This window comes from Canis lupus, chromosome 35, assembly GCF_003254725.2.
Source record: "Canis lupus dingo isolate Sandy chromosome 35, ASM325472v2, whole genome shotgun sequence".
In the NCBI taxonomy this organism is placed as follows: domain Eukaryota; kingdom Metazoa; phylum Chordata; class Mammalia; order Carnivora; family Canidae; genus Canis; species Canis lupus.
The window spans coordinates 18,584,987-18,596,725 of NC_064277.1; positions in this window are offsets into that span (position 1 = coordinate 18,584,987).

An 11,739-nucleotide genomic window follows, 5' to 3' on the forward strand; every position below is an offset into this window, starting at 1 on the left:
GATATTGAACTGCAGCATTCAAGATGTCATAGAAGAAGAAAAGGTAAAGCCATAGAAACAGACAATGGATGAGTGGTTGCCAGGGGCTGAGAATGAAGGGTATGGTTGGCTACAAAGGGCACAGGTGGTGACAGAGCTATTTCATTTGTTGATTGGACTAGTGGTTGCCTAACTATATGCACTCATCAAAACTCATAGGACAGCATATTATCAGGGGTGAATTATACTGCATGTAAGTTAGACCTCAATAAGCCTGATGAAAAAATAAAAGAATGTCACAGAAGAGAGAAATATATCCTTAACAACTAGCTCTTTGATATGGATCATGGTCCTGCCCATGTCCAGCACAGCTTTCAGATAACAGCTGAATTAATTGTGTTTGCTCTGGAAACTTCATTTAAAGAGAGACATTCACAAATCATAAGTAATCCAGATGTTGGTGACTAGACCTGTTAGTGTGGGTCCACTCATTGAACCAATGAGTGAAATTGAGAAGAAGGTGGAATTGACTTATTCAAGAAGAGGGTGGGTTGCTCTTTTATTGCTGGGGGAAGATATTCAGATAACAGTGAGATAATCTTTCATCAGAGACTATCCTGAAGAGATTTGGGGTTACATGGGAGATTAGGCTAGATGGTAGCTAACATCCCTAACAACTCTAAAATTCTCTGAAATTTACCTGAAGTCACATTTATTTGTCACACTTCATTCTCTGTGCGCTTTTATCCTGCATTGCTTTTCAGAAAGCAATTCAAGTATACTCTGAGAAGCAATCATGACTGCTTCCTCCTTGGAAGACAAAAATATATTTATTATTCCAGATCAATTTCTCATTACATCAATAATTACTACCTTTATATAAGAAGGACAATATTTGCATTCACCTTATTCCTTAAAAGTATAGAATAAGTGGGGTGCCTGTGTGGCTTAGTCAGTTGGGCATCCAACTCGTGATTTCAACTTGGGCCATGATCTCAGCCTGAGTCAGGCTCCCCAGTTAGTGGGATGTCTGCTTGTCTCCCTCTTCTCTGTTCACTCTCTCTCTCTCAAATAGATAAGTAAATCTTTGAGAAAAAAAGTACAAAATAAGTTGTCCTATGCATAATGATGATCTATTAAGGATTTGTTTATCTATTCCACAGTTTCTACAGAAATACTACTCAGCTAATATCTTAGATTGTTCAAAAAAGTAGCCATCCTCACCTCAAATCAAGAAAATCTCATTACACATAGAATTCAGACTGATTTGAAATCTTAAAGTTGACATTCCAACAACCATTACATTTTTCTTTTCCTTTTACATTTTTCCTTTTGCGGAAAATGGAGTCATTAACCTCCTATTCTCTAGAGCCCAAAAGTAGAAAATTTTAAATGTTTAACATGTCCCAGTGGATCTGAGGTCTTTTGATGCAATCTTTTGACTGGCATAAAATTGTCAGTGGTAGGAATGTTAAATATCTGTCCTTCTAAAATTATTACCAAAAATAGGATAGACTCTCCCCTAAGTTAGCTACATATTTTAAGTAAATAAATGGTAATTGCTTTAATATTAAAAGTACTCAAATGACAAACAACACATAAAGTATCATGAAAGGCATGAGTTTAGATTTGCACATTACTACATTCTAGGAAAATCACTGCAAGAACTTTAAAAAAACTGAAGAAATCAAGCTTCTCTGAAGAAATCATATATTTTATTTACCCTTGGTTCTTATTATTTTCATGTAAACTAAGTATATGAATACTGGCTAAAGTTGTTTGTTAGTATTATATAAAAAACAGTCTGCGTTTCTTCCCTAATTACTATATATTATATATATCATATTCATGATGATATCCATCCCAAATTTTAATAAATAAAATTTCTGCTCTGTCTTTAAATGTTTTAAAGTCCTGTTAAGGATTCCAAGGAGACTACAGAACTTCTGGAAGGATTTGGGGAAAATGCACTTTTTGTTAAAAATTCCAGTCACTGTATAGACAAAATTCAAATTCTTTCTTATATTTGTGCTCAGTGAAAATATAAAAATATATGTATAAACAAGTAAAGTAAGAAAACTAATTAAGTTCCTCCAAATTAAAAGATGCATGCCAGCAGATTTCAGGTTAGTTCTCTTTGTCTGAAGTGGCATTTCCTATACAGAACACAGAAATCATTGAATATTGATGGAGAGACAGAGAGTCTATCACCTTTGTTATATAAATACCTTACTATATAAAAATCTATTAAGCAACTAGATGAGCCATATAAGAAGCAAAAAGACAGTACAATATTTACTCGAAAGCTGTGGTTCTCAGACAAGAAGGTGGATCAGGATCACCGGGGGATTTGTCAAGACATAAATTATTAGATTCCACTTCCCCCTCCTAAGTGTCTGATTCAGCAGGGCTGGGTGGGACCCAAGAATCTACATTTCTAACAAGTTCCTAGATGATGGTCTAGCTGCTGGTCTGGGGCCACACTCAAGCACTGTCACAGAGAGAAGATAATGGTTATCCCCGGAGCAGAAAAGGCACTGGTGTGATAATTAAGAAACGCCAATGCCAAAGGCAGGTTTAAGGGTGGAAGCTCCAGAGAAGGATGCCTGGGTTTGAATCCTGGCTTCTAAGCATCAGTTTTTCCATCTGTATAATGAGGATCATAATAACTCCAATGTCATTAAAGTATATCATTCATTTAAATTATTGGCATAGGGGCGCCTGGGTGGCTCAGTTGGTTGAGCAGCCCACTCGATCTCAGCTCAGGTCATGATCTCAGAGTCATGGAATCCAGCCCTGCACCGGGCTCTACACTTAGCAGGAAGTTACTTTGGGATTCCCTCTTCCTCTCCCTCTGCCCTTTCCCCCACTCCATATCTCTCTAAATAATTAATTAATTTTTAAAAAAATACATTACTTGGCCTAGTCCTGGGATATTCTTAGGAATCGTTAGCTCAAATTATCATTAGCTGTAACTATAAAAAAGGCACATAGCACATGTAAGTCACCGTTTCCATAGGAAGAAAGGTTGTATTAAGTGAAGTTTTGGAATGTATCACTCTTAAAACTCTCTGATTCTAAACATACTTTCACTTCTCCTTATTTAAGACAATTTAATATTAGTACATTTAATATGTTATATTACTACATTTTAGTATGCTATCCTCTGCTAAGTGATCAGGGGAATAAAGAGAAGGGTAACACAGGGTAACACAAGTTCCCTGCTCTTGCCCTTGAGAGACTCCCCCATCTGGGAGAAAGACCATGCACACATGAAACAGTTAAACAACAGTTGTGATAGTATATAATGAAGTACCATAGTTAGTGGTTCAGATAGTTCAGAAAACAACGTCAACTCTCCTAACTTCAAAGAGAATTTGGGCCTTAACACTTCACACTGAAGGATATGTAGGATAATAATAACACTTGTATGGTTTTACGTGCAGCTATAATAATCATATGTAAGAATAAGAATAATAAAGTGTGTGCCACTTCCAGGGCAATCTATATATGTTATCTCAAATGTTATCCCATTTCATAAATGAGAAAAAACAAGCCTCAGAGATGTTTAGTCATTTGACCAAAGTCACACAGCTAACATGAGTATGAGTCTCATGACCAGCTCTTTGGACACTCTGTGCTCTTTCCATTATGCCATAGAGTAGAGGGTGATTTAATTAAGGCCATGGAGGAAAAATATGAGTGTATAATGTTCAAGAAATGGGTCAATATATATCAGCCAGGAGATTTAATTTAGTAATCATTAGCCCATAAGATTAATTAGAGATAGAGCTGAGATAGGGCAGATGATAATTATGGGAATTCTTGGAATCCACTTTGCAGGTTTACATTTATCTTGAGGTCAGTGGGTGGTTACTGAAAATTCATTATTTATGTAAGTACAGGATAGATTTAAGAAGAAGCAAGGTGATCTTGCTCATTCATCCATTCATTTATTCCAGAGTAATTTACTGGGCACTTTCTTTGCAAGGCCATAGGATTTCAAAGACAAATAAGACATGGTTCTGCCTTCAAGGAGATCTTTGTCTAGTGGGTGAGAGAGAAATGTACATTGAAAATTATAATTCCATGCAACAAATATAATACTAAAAGTAGAAAGTGGTCGAGTATAAACCTATATTTGACTGACAAAGATTTATTTGTAGTGTTTTCTCCATTTAAGTGCATTTAACATTAAATCAGTCAACAGTGAGTGTTTCTCTTTCATGTCAGAGAATTCCAAAACACCCTTTGGTACAAATCCTAGCATAGCAGATACAATTTCTACATGAATAAGAGTAAAATCCCACCCGCAGAGTAAGGGAAGGAGAGCAGGAAATACTGTGTATAATGTAGGATACTTCGGCTAGACCCTAAAGAAAGTAGAAGTACATCTGGCAGACGAAGGGGCAATGCATCCTAGACATTGCAAAGGCCCAGGGTCCTGAAATAGCTCAGCCTATTAAGAGATTTGCAAGAAAGTTGGTTTTGCTGGAGCTTAAAAGCAAGACTGTTAATAGCTAAGGGCCTGGACTATGGCGATTACAGTGAAAAACAGATAATAAAAGATAAATGTGCTTCTTAGAGAATTAAAATGAAATTATCTACGTCAAATGCCTAATACCCTCTCTGGCACATCTTAGACTCTCAATATATGCTCGTTCCTTTCCTCTATCTTCCTCTTCACAACTACTTCTTTTATAAACATATAAATGGGTTTGAATAAACACTCTTACCTTTTAATTCTCTGATGTCACAACTCAAAAGTGGCAGAGGTGACTGGGACCAAATATTGTAGCAGCTTCTTAAAAATATCCATTGAGATCTAAACCCTCACATGTACCTTAAGAAGCCCTGGAATTTATTCTTAGGGCACCTCATTGGCTCTGTCAGTTGAGCATCTGACTCTTGGTCCTGATCTCAGGGTCGTGAGATTGAGCACTGTGAAGAACTTCTTGCTCAGTGTGGAGTTTGCTTGCGATTGAGATTCCCTCTCTCTCCCTCTCTCTCTGTCCCTCCCCACTCCCTATCATGAATTAAAGAAGAGGAGGAAGAAGAAGAAGAAGAAGAAGAAGAAGAAGAAGAAGAAGAAGAAGAAGAAGCAGCAGCAGCAGCAGCTCTGGAATTTATTCTGAAATGTAGATTCCAAAACCACCCCAGAGTCAGAATTTCTGGGGGTAAGTCAGCCCCAGGCACCCATAGAATACAAGCTCCCCAGTAAGGAACTAAGCTGAGGCCAGGTTTGAAAATCACAGCTGTAGAACCAGGGTTTATAAAAGAGCCCCCACTGTGGGACCCTGCACCTCACTGGCTACACATTTTAAAAAAATATTTGTTTATAGTTATTTTTCATTTTGAGTTAAAATTTATATTCTGTGAAATGCAAAATGAAGTTTTAAGTTCACTGAATTTTGACCAATATAAATCCCATATTACTTGTACTCCATCAAGACTGAGGACAGCTCCATTGTCCTAGAAAATTCCTAATGCTTCCTCTTAGTCAACACCTACTCTCTGGTCCCCCAAGTCAATTTCTCTTCTGATTTTTTTTTTATCACTAATGATTGGCTTTGCCTGTTTTAGAAAATTGCATAAGGGAAATCACACAATATATACTATTTTGTGTTTGGTTTCTTTCACCCAATGTGATTTCTCTAAGAGTTATTCATGAGATTTAATATACCTATAATTTACGCCTTTTTATTCGTGAGTGGTACTTCATTATACAAATAGTACATAATTTGTTTATCCATTTTTCCCACTGATGCACATTCGGACATCTCTAGTTTTGGGCTCTTATGAATAAAGCTATAATGGACATTCTTGTAAAAGTATTTTTGTGGATGTATGTTTTTGTAGCTCTTGAGTAAATACTTTTGAGTGGGTTTGGCAAGCCATAGTAAGTATAACTTCATAAGAAACTGCTGAACGTCTTGTTATTGACTTTTGACCCATTCTGTAAACTTGACACCTATTCCCCTGGCCAAAGATTGCTTCACTATAGCTTCTTCCCAGGAATGTAGCTGAACAAAAGTTGCAACCCATCCACCTGCAACCATGAGACTGCCATTCACTCTGATCATGACGTTTATATCCGAGCTTTATCAAGCGTCTTCCCAACAGCTGTGGTATTCTGTGATTCATGAATGAAATGTATATGGCCACAAGAAGAAAGAGTGGAAAGTCCTAAAATTTCAATATTCTAAAATGGTCCTTTACTTTGTCAAGACAAAACCACTTACCGTAACAGAGGTCAATGTCTTTATAAGGTAAAAGTTTTAGAGCACCAAGAATTGAATTGGAACAAGTGATATGTAGCTGCCCTGGGAAGTAGCTTTAAAAAGAGATTATAGGTCTAATTTCATTATTTTATTGGCTTCATTTGCCACCCTAACCACATGGTTTTCTTCTATTTGCTCCAGAAATAGACCTTATTACATGATCTACGTTAGGGTGGGAGAGAGAGGAGTGAGAACATCTGCAGTAATGACTATTCCTTCGTCCCTTCCAGGACATGTAGTTCAGTAACAGTGACAAACTCTCGTGCTTTATCATAATTCCCCCTTTCCGGAGAGTGGACACATTACCTGAGTTTCATTTCCCCAAAGTGCACTCCTCAGCACTTCAATAATGTGCTAGAAGCATACTTCCTTTATACCACAGCATCCTCAAATGAGCCAAAACAGAAAAGGAAGGGGGGAAAAAATCCAGTCCATCTGCCAGATTTGTAAGGGAAAGGGGCTTAGAGGGAAAATGTTTGCATGCATATGAAAGAGAAAATAAAAGGAGAATGTTCTGGAAATGTTAAAAGGTCTTGTAGTGGGAAGTGTTACTAAGGGTAGTATGTAAAGCACAGCCTACATCCCCTATAGGGCAAGGGGCAGGGGTGGAGGCGAGGAGCTCATTCTCTGAGGCAGAATAGAAATAAAAAATGTATGTTTAAGGAAAAATCTGTTTTAGCATCGTATTTTAATGGCCTCACTTTATGGTCATTAGTCTATGTTTTAAGGTAGCTTTTTTGTAGTTGAGTTTCCTGCCCTCACCCCAAGCTGATGAGTTATATCTTCTCCCAATTAAAAAAATAAGTAAGTTTTTAAATATATACACATCAGCAAAAGGGAAAATTATTTACAGCTCCCATCCAGGGAGCAATACAAAAAAGCCCACTCTTGCAAGTGACTTTGCTCAAGGTGTGACCAGAAAGGGGCAGATTTTCGAGATGAGAAAGCCATAGCAGCCTCCCTCCTGAAAGCAGCAAGGACAGATAACCTCTTTCAGCCTCCCTCAGAACCACAAAGGCCCCCTGGGGTGCCACAGCCTCCGTCCCTGTGCCTGGGTGACCCTCCCACTTCTTTCTTTTTCCTTTGCTTTTCTTTTGTCCTTTATGGTCTGGTCCAGCCTCATCCTCCCTCCGCCTGCTCAGCCTGGGGAAGCAGTGCAGGGGCAGCAGCCTGAGGGGCAGGATGATGAATTCAGAAACACAGAATCAGCAGAGAGATTAGGCTGTCAGCCTCCGAAGCACTTTCCTGCCGAAGAGGAGATAAGCAGGAGAAGGTGAATGAGAACACTAGTCAGGCAGATGGTGCGTGAGATTCGGAGGCGAGAGGGGAGAAGGGAAGCTGTGGGGTGTGGGAGAGAGGAGAGGTTTGGGGGACAGGAAGAGGAGAGAAAATGCATTCAGCAGGCAGTGTCTGGGCTGAGCCTTTCCTCTTCACTGAGTGGCCCTGCTGACCTTAGGAGTTCGGAATGGGGTCGAAAATGCCCAGGGCCCATATGGGAGAACTGTGCCTGGTCAGGTCCAGGTCAGACACACGAGGCTAAAATCACATTCTAGCCCGGAGCCCCATTCACGTGGTTATTTCCCAGGTGGTAGATTCCATCCCAGACCAGCCGTTCTGTTTTATCTGTAAGCAATTCCATAAGATCAAGACAGTGTCTGGCACATAGTGGACATTCCACAATTATTCATGGAAGTGAACTGAACAATGCTTCCCCTCAACTCACTCCTGAGAAATCGATTCAAAGCACATAGCAGCGGGTCTTGTTTTCAAACAGCCTGGAGCACAGAAAGGTAATTGAGGCCAACCTTATCCCTGTAACCAGTGTTTTGGAAATTTTTTCCAGCAAAAAAACATTAAATGTCATCTTAGGTGGAAGTTCCGATAGGTAAGCTGGGGAAAAATAGAGCTTCTTTGCCTGAAGCAGGAGTCGGTTCTAGCACATCTCCTCTTCACCATCACCCCTCAACCTTCTCCCTTCTGTCTCCCCTATCAACTCCTGAGGGCACAGGGGGTCATGATTGGAAAGTCACTGCTGCCAAACAGACTGAGATCCGACAGCAAGCTTCAGTCCCTTGAACACAATTGGCTAAAGAGAGAACCAGAATCGTGAGTGCCACATCTTAAATAGGAGGGAAAGACTTAACAACAAAAACACAAAGAAACTGATTTTTAAAATGGGCCAAAAGTTTGGAGAGACTTACTCTAAAGAAGACATACAAGCACACTAAAAGATACTCAACATCAACAATCATCCAAAAAATGCAAATCAAAACCATAAGATACCACCTCATACCTATTACGACGGTTATTTTATAGAAGGAAGGAAGGAAGGAAGGAAGGAAGGAAGGAAGGAAGGAAGGAAGGAAGGAAGGAAGGAAGGAAGGGAAGAAAAAATAGGGAAGGGGAACACAAGGGAACAGAGTTGGTGGTGATGTGGAGAAATTGGAACATTTGTGCACTATGGTGCAGCTACTATGGAAAATAGTATGGCAGTTGTTTGGGATGCCTGAGTGGCCCAGTAGTTGAGCATCTGCCTTCAGCCCAGGTCATGATTCAGGGGTCCTGGGATCAAGTCCTGCATCAGGCTCCCGCAGGGAGTCTGCTTGTCCCTCTGCCTGTGTCTGACTCTATGTGTCTCCCATGAATGAATAAATAAAGCCTTAAAAAAATAAAATGGTAGTTGCTCAAAAATTAAAACTAAAATTACCATATGATCCAGTAGTTCCACTTCTGGGTATATACCCTAAAGAGATGAAAACAGAGACTCAAAGAAATATTTGTAGAACCATGTTCATAGCAACATTATTTACGGTAGCCAGAAAGTGGAATCAACCTAAGTGTCAGCTGACGGATGACTAGGTCAATGAAATGTGGTGTAAACAAACAATTAGTATCTTAGCCTTAAGAAGGATGGAAATTCTGATACCTTCTGCAACAGAGATGACTCTTGAGGACATTCTCCTGCATGTCATGAAAGGACAAATACCGCCTGAGTATACCTACATGAGGCGCTGAGAGCAGTTAAATGCATAGAGATAGAAAGTAGAAAGATGGCTTCCAGGGGCCAGGGGAGAGGAGGGAATGGAGGGAGAGTCAGTGTTTGAGAGTCTCAGGTTTCTAAAATATTTTTTTATTTATTTATTCATGAGAGACACATAGAGAGAAGGAGAGACACAGGCAGAGGGAGAAGCAGGCTCCTTGCAGGGAGCCCCATGCGGGATTCGATCCCAGGACCCGGGATCACAACCTGAGCCAAAGGCGGATGCTCAACCACTGGGCCACCCAGTGCCCAGTCTCAGTTTTGCAAGATGGAGTTCTGGAGATGGATGGCGGTGATGGGTGCACAATAATGAGCATGTAGCTCATACTGCTGACTGGTTAAAATGGTAAATTTTGTTGTGTGTATTCTATCGCCATTAAACATTTTGAGGGGAGCAGGGGAGGAAAATATTTGTGTATTTTGAGGGGGCCCAGTGCTGGGAGACTATTTTTTGTGGTTACAGCCCTAGCCATTGAAACCATCGAAGTAGTTGAGTTCACAACCCACACTTCATCCTCATCCTGCCCTCTTCACGCTCCATGTCTCACAGGAATCTGAATTTGAATCTGCTATTCGGGTCAGGTTCCACGGCTGCCACTCATTGCCCTACGTGGACAGAATTTGAAATATTTTCATTTTAGCTTTATTTTAGCCTTTCTTCCTGCCACAGTAACCCCCATTAGGGAAAACGGGTACAATTTTAACCTCAAGGTGGTCCTGTGCCTGTCTTCTTTTGAGGAGTCCAGATATGCTCCCTTCTGAAAAATGTCGATCTACCCTTTCTGCTCACTCGGGCTGAGCAGAACACTAAGTATGAGGATTCCGGCTACGCTTGCATTATAAGTTCTATTAACATTATGTTAATTAACTGAAAAGCCACACATTGATTTTCCTTGAGAGGTTCCAAGGATCAAATATCAATGAATGGATCCAGCTAAGCCTAATTTACTAATGGATTTTTAACTTATGTGGAGAGAAAGCTTTAAGGGAAAAGATTTTCTATTTGACAGAAGAAATGAAGAACGTACCTTTTCCAACTGATTGAGGGAATTTCTGTATTCCAAAAGAGGCAAAAAAATATATACTTAAGTCTTATGTTTTTTTCTTTAATTGTTGTAGAAAACGTCTAATAGAAAGAATCAATCTCAAAGCACAACTCCAAGTTCAATTAATGATGAAATATCCAGGAATCGTGGATCAAAGTGAACATAATTTGGGGACATTGGGCATTAATATCTCTTCTTCCAAGGCTCTGAACAATGCTATATATCAAAACATGTTTGGTGCTTATAAAATGGTTATATATTTAGGAGAATAAAGGAAAATCCTTTCAACAATCCGTTAGAGCCCCCTGCTAGGTGCTGAGACCCAAAAGTAGTTAAGACATGTTCACTCCTGGAGCTCCTGGTCTGACAAAAACAGTCATTGGAAACTCCTTGGGTGAATGGCAATAGGTAGAATTTAGTGATATGACTTTCCAAACTTATCCCCAAAAACCTCTATTAACTCACAGCATTATCATCATCCAGTTTCCAGGCAGTTTTCCTGGATGCAAAGGGAGTGAAAATATCAATAGCAAAACCATGGTTTCTGTGAGCTCCCATGACACATCTCTCCTGCCATAGCCCTAAAAAACATCTTCCCTGATTCAAGAGGATATGGGGGGTCACCCAGGAGCTCTTCATGGCCTTTCAGTGCTTCTTGTGGCTCTAGCACTGTCATCTTGCCATACTTGTGTCACTCTGATGTCAATTAAGGGAAAGTCTTGTCCCCTCTTGGATCAAAGACAACTGTCATTCACCAAAACCTGTTCCATCTTTCCCTTAGATACACGGCTAGACCACATTTCCCAGCATTTTTTGCAATTGTATGGAGCTGAGTGAGTTCCAGCCGAAGACTGTGGGAAGAAGTGATGTATACCACTTTCTGGCCTGGCCCATAACACCTCCTATGTGCTCCCTTGCTCTGTCTCTATCTCTTTCCCCATCTGGCAGCTACTTGTCAGTACCCAAGGCAATCTTGGAAGGTACATGTTGAAGATACCAGAGCCTCTGTCATCCTGGGTCCTGAATGACTGCATGGAGTAAGGGATTCCCTATGGTGCCCCTCCACATACACCACTCTACTCAAGTCTACTACCACCACCCACCAATTCGTCTTAATGTCAACAATATACAAACTATTGTGTAAAGCCACTGAAATTCAGGAGATTTTTTTTAAAGATTTTATTTATTTATTTGAGAGACAGAAAAAGAGTGAGGAGGAGCAGGGGGAGAAGGAGAAGCAGACTCCCCGCTGAGCAGGGAGCCTGACCCAGGGCTCCATCCCACGGCCCTGGGATCATGACCCAAGCCAAAGGCCCACAGTTAACCGACTAAGCCACCCAGACGCCCCAAAATTCAGGAGTTTTTCTGTTTCAGCCAGAGGCATACTTCCTCA